Raw genomic sequence first — 5,945 nt, forward strand, 5'->3', positions numbered from 1 at the left:
ATTTGTTAAGCGCTTACTATGTGTAGAGCACTGTTCTAAGCGCTGGGGTAGATACAGGGTAATCAGATTGTCCCACGTGGGGCTCACATTTTTTTAATCCCCATTTTTACAGATGAGGTAACTGAGGCATAGAGAAGTTAAGTGACTTGCCCACGGTCACACAGCAGACAAGTGCCGGAGCCGGAATTAGAACCCACGACCTCTGACTTCCAAGCCCGTGCTCTTTCCGCTGAGCCACGCTGCTTCTCTGATAATGATGATGCTATCTGTGAAGCACTTACTATATGTCAGACAATGTTCTAAGCACCGGGGTAGATAGAAGGTAATCGGATTGTCCCATGTGGGCTCACATTCTTAATCCCCATTTTACAGATGAGGTAACTGAGGCAAAGAGAAGTTAAGTGACTTGCCCAAGGTCACAGCTGATCAGTGGCAGAGCCGGGATTAGAACCCACGACCTCTGACTGCCAAGCCCTTGCTCTCTCCACTAAGCCAGACTGCTTCTTGCACTGTTATTGCACCGTATCCTACCAAGTATTTTGCACCGCGCTCTACACCCAGTAAGCACTCAAAAAATGGATTTGCTGACGGACCTCCTCAAATCCTTCCCTACCCCAACATTCTCAGCAATCCAGCCAGGTGGTAGAGGTGGAACAGCAAGGGGAGAGGCCTCTAGGGTATTGGCATATCGCCCAGGATCAATCAATGGGATTTATTGAGCGCTTACCCTGCGCAGAGCTTTGTACTAAACTCATGGAGTGGGAGAGTACAATACAACCGAATTAGCAGAAACGGTCCCTGCCCACAACGAGTTTACAGTCTGGAGGGGGAGACAGACATTTTATGAATAAATAATTCACAATATGCAATTTAAAGATATGTAAGTGCGGGCTGCGGGGTGATTATCAAATATCCAAAGGTCACAGAGAACCAAAGGTCTGCAGGACCCCGGAGATAAGGGGGAGGCAGAGAAACGGGGAGTGGGGTGGGCAGATCATTTTTAAAGGTATTTGTTCATCGCTATTTCTATTCAATCACATTTATTAAGCACTTACTATGCACAGAGCACTGTACTAAGAGTTTGGGAAAGTACAAAACAACAATAGAGAGAGACAATCCCTGCCCTTAATGAGCTCACAGTCTAGAAGAGGGGAGCCAGACATCAATACAAATAAAATTACAAACCTATACATAAGTGCTATGGGGGTGAGGGGAGGGGGAGAGCAAAGGGAGCAAGTTAGGGCAACACAGAAGGGAGTGGGAGATGAGGAAAAGTGGGGCTTACTCTGGGAAGGCCTCTTGGAGGAGGTGACCCTTCAGTAGGGCTTTGAAGGGGGGGGGGGGAAGAGTGATTGTTTGGCGGATTTGAAGGGGTAGGGCGTTCCAGGACAGAGGTAGGAGGTGGGCCAGGGGTTGGCGACGGGAAAGGTGAGATGGAGGCAACGGAGGGAAGTAGAGAGAGGAGTGGAGAGGGGCTGGAGGCAAGGAGGCTGATGCAGTCATCTCCGCGGGACACCAAGACTGTTTTAACGTGAAAGCAGTTTGGATGGAGAGGAAAGGGTGGATAACAATGTAGATACAAGTTAATAAGGCTGAACACAGTCCCTGCCCCAAATGGGGCTCCTCAGTTTAAGTAAAATTTAAGGAGTCCTTTTTGCAGAGTTTTTTGATCCTGGAGGAAGAATTTTACTCCTGAGGCAAGATGGTAGCGGAGAAACTGGGGGTGGGGAAGGGCAGGGAGGCGGAAAATTTTGATTTTATTATTTATTCTGACTCGGCCCGAGCGTCAGTAACGGGGAGGCTGGGGTTGTTTGTGAGATGGGCTGGGACAGATTGGATGGTGGGAGCAGGCAGGCAAGCAAACTGACAGGCAGAGGACAGACACCATGGAAGCTTTCACTCCCAAGGCCAGATGGAAGTGGAAGCCAGGAACAAATTAATAGTAACCCCCTGCTTTGGATTCTTTTACTCTTCTGAAGGATGAGTCACTCAAACATCACTTTGTGCTAAATACTGGGCCAGGCGCTGGAGAAGATGGCTACTAAATTTAGCAACCCACTTCAACAGCATGAATTGAGAGTGATCCTCTATTTGTTGTATTTTTTAAATGGTATTTGTTAAGTGCTTACTATGTGCCAGACACCATATTAAGCACTAGACTAGCTAACAAGATCATCAGGTTGGAAGTCCACGTCCTACTGGGGGGCTCACAGTTTTAATCCCCATTTTACATTTGAAGTGACGGCAGCGCAGACAAGTTAAGTGACTTACCCAAATTCACACGACACGTGAGAGAGTTGGGATTAGAACCCAGGTCCTCTGGCTCCTAGGTCTGTGCTCTTTCCACCGGGACCCGCTTCAGCCCTCTGGTTTTTCTTCTCCACTTCCAGGTTCCAACCTTTCCTCTCCATGTCGTATACATACCAGCCTCCTGCAAAAAGCACCTCATTGATTTCCCTGACCCATTTCTCTTCTCCAATCGTGACCTATTTTCTTTTAGTATTCGTGCGAAATGAAAACATTTACCACATTTAGCAAAATTTTGAAAATATATTTATTATGCACCACCCACACATTTCAAGATGCTTATTTCTTCTTCAACAGCCAAGTGCAGGACTTGATATGATTACTTCATCAGAATTATTTTAGATGCAGAATCCAGTCTCTCTCCACGCTCTGCTTAGAAGGAACGCTTCCAGTCAGCTTGGTATTTCACACACATCGGTCTGCACGGCCTCACCCTCCCTTCTTACCGGAAAAGGCATCAATACCCCTTTCTTCCTCTGTACCTGGATCCGGCATCCAATATCAATCTTATTTTATACCGATCTCGAAGCCAACTCTGGCTTCTCCACATTAAATTGTTCCCTTGAAGCACTTGACGCCGCATCCTCATCACTTAGGCGGAGATTTGTAGTCCATCGTATTAGTAGAGTGCTTAGGGTGTGATTTATTTTATTAATGATGTGTATACATCTATAATTCTATTCATCTATTTTGATGCCATCGATGCCTTCATTCCTCCTTCTAGACTGTGAGCCTGCTGTCCGGTAGGGATTGTCTCTGTTGCCAAACTGGACTTTCCAAGTGCTTACCACAGTGCTCTGCACACAGTAAGCGCTCACTAAATACGACCGAATGAAGAACACAGTACTAAGGATTTGGGAGAGTAAGATATAATGAAGTCGGAAGGCACATTTCCTCTCCACAGCAAGCATTCAGTAATGTATAAATTACTCAATTCCCACCCCAGTTTTCTTCTCCAGGGGGTGGGAAGCACGGGTGGGGGTGGAAATTAGGGATTGTGTCATGACTTGGGGGGGCAAGGGGAGGGGAAGGCGGCACCACAGGGGAGAGTAATTCAACCCCTTTGCCTTGAGGTTGGTAGGCTCGCTGGGACCCCCCAGACCTCGGAGATGACCCACCTTGGTGCAGATCACCCCCCTCGGTGGCCTTCTCCCCATTCCCAAATTCACACCCTCCTCCTCCCCAGGACCGTCCGCCGGGTTCCTCCGTGTGGTTTCCCGACTGTTAGTGTGAGCCCCAAACCTAACTGCCGAGGGGAAGCCGTCCTCGACTCAGCTCCCCGATTTTCGCCTACGTACCCCAGGGCTTAAGTACTATCGTCATTATTCCAGTGCCTCATCTCTTGGAATGAGGCTTACAACAACTCAAGGGGAAGGCAGGGCTGCTCCTCACCAACTTTAACCAACCGTTCCTCTTTCTTCCCCTTGGCACTGTAGGCCTTTTTTCTTCTTTTAGGGGGGCGCGGGGAGGGAGCGAAACCATCCATGCTGGTTTTCAGTATTTTCAAGTGATGGGTTTGTTTTTTTTCTGACAAGTCTGTGTGTGTCTGGGGGTTGGGGAGGGGGGAAGAGTAGACTTTTCGGAGTGTACGGTAACTGCGTGCTGCCATTTCTCTTGCGCTTTTTTAGGAGGGGGTAATAGAAGATGGAAACAGACGGGACAGCGTCGGTGGAAAAGGGAAAGTCAACTTTATTCATTAAATCATGACTGCCCCCCGCCAAGAGGGGGAAACTCATTTTTTGTGCTAGAACAAGTCACCATCACTTTTTAACAGGATTGATCAAATACTGAAACGCTACAGACGCTCCTCGGCTAGAGGGTAGGTAATAATGATGAAAGTTGGGGGGGCTAAGTTTGGAGACAAAGAATGACTTTATTAGGAAAGAGTTACTTCTAAAACCTTGCAATGACAGAGACAATCAAATCTGTAACAGAAAGTCAAAGATACTTTATTTTCACTTCTATATCAAGAAGAAGCTAAGTAGAGCAGTAAAAATGGGATTTGTTTTTTTAGTTTGATTCACACAAATACTAACATTAATTCCTGTTTTCAAAGTCCAAGAATGAAAACTTGCAAATTCAACACTGAGCAAGCCACCTCTTTAGGTTTTTTTTTTTTAATCATAAAAAGTCTTAAAGAAAAAGAATATGATACAGGACCTAAATTCTCAGTGGCATGTATGGATGGATGTATGCTATGAACATTTTCTGCACTCTGGGCCGTCACATCAGTCCTGAATTATTTTAATAAAAAAAAACCAAAACTATCTGGGCCTTTTAACTTTTTCTATGCCACTACAGCTTTCTTTCACCTCATTTTAAAGACGCTCTTCATTGTAGGCGGTCTTCAGAATTCTTCCAAAAGTCTTCGTAGGGTGGCCCTAGAATGCAAAATGGGGGAAAAAATGGATTATTAGACCACCCAGCACGAGTTCACTGTGTGCTAGTACTGTATTATATACGGGTATGTATATGAATTTTAATTTTTTTGAAAGACTGCTGGCCCAGACCTTCATACTCTGTGCTGCTAGGGCACCCGGGCAGGTAGGAGTGGGTAAATCCGAGCTGCTGGGGTGCTTTTAAAAGCCGCAGGCCTTAGGACTCTGCTTAGGACCCCTCGGCTTGGACTGTAAAGAAGTAAATGCCCCGCCTCTATCCTCCGATGGGAACGTTTGCTTTTCCCAAGCCAGTGAGGCTGCCGAGTGGTAGTCAGGCAAGGCTCATCACGACTGGGAGAGCTTTCCGAATGTGGGGGGAGTAGAGAGGCTGAGTTGTTTAATAAACAACAACAACAACAAAAAACAACAGAACCAAAGAAGCCCAAGATTCTTGTCGCTATCAAACACAGTTCAACAGCTTCCAGGTATTATCCACTGGTTTTCTGCCTTAGGGATATCAGCCAACAAGACTTGTGTGGTACACCTCGGGCTGACTGTACATTCTCCTACACAGTAGGAAAAATGAAAGACATACCTCTTAAAGACTTGCATTGCATTGAATGTGACAAGGCGAGTATTATGGAGGGTTTATGGAATTAAAAATTCTTAAAGATATCTAATTCTGGGCACCACTGCATCCCTACACACAGTTGAAAAAAAATTCCATTCTGTTAACATTCGGTTTACAGTTTTTACACAATACACACAAAAAAAAAAGAGATTCCTTTTCACTGCCCGTCAACAATGAGAAGAGTACACAACAGTCAGCTTAAAGAGTACAGGCAACAGCATTCAAACATGGATGTGGGTAGAGAAAGGAGTACCTGGCATGAGTACCTGCTTAGTTTGACTGAATCCTGGATTTTTAATTTGGCTTTTCATGGGCCGCTCACAACACCAACGCTGTGTGAGGTATGGTAGTCAGCTGCAATAATTCATAAACCCTACACTTCCATCAATCCAATGCTACTGGGTCTCGAGTTACAGAACAAACTGCATTAGAATGCAAGGCAATAAAGCAAAAAAAAAACTAGAAACATCCTGGACACAGAAATACTAGCAGTTTAAATCAAGCAAAGTCGTCCAACATGTGCCTCGGAGAGATTTAAGTATTTAAAGCAAATGATTCTGCCAATGAACCAACGGAATATGGACTTATTAAAAAAATAAAAAATAAAAAAACAGTTCAACCTTTTTTTC

Source organism: Ornithorhynchus anatinus, chromosome 15 (genome assembly GCF_004115215.2).
Source record: "Ornithorhynchus anatinus isolate Pmale09 chromosome 15, mOrnAna1.pri.v4, whole genome shotgun sequence".
Taxonomy (NCBI): Eukaryota; Metazoa; Chordata; class Mammalia; order Monotremata; family Ornithorhynchidae; genus Ornithorhynchus; species Ornithorhynchus anatinus.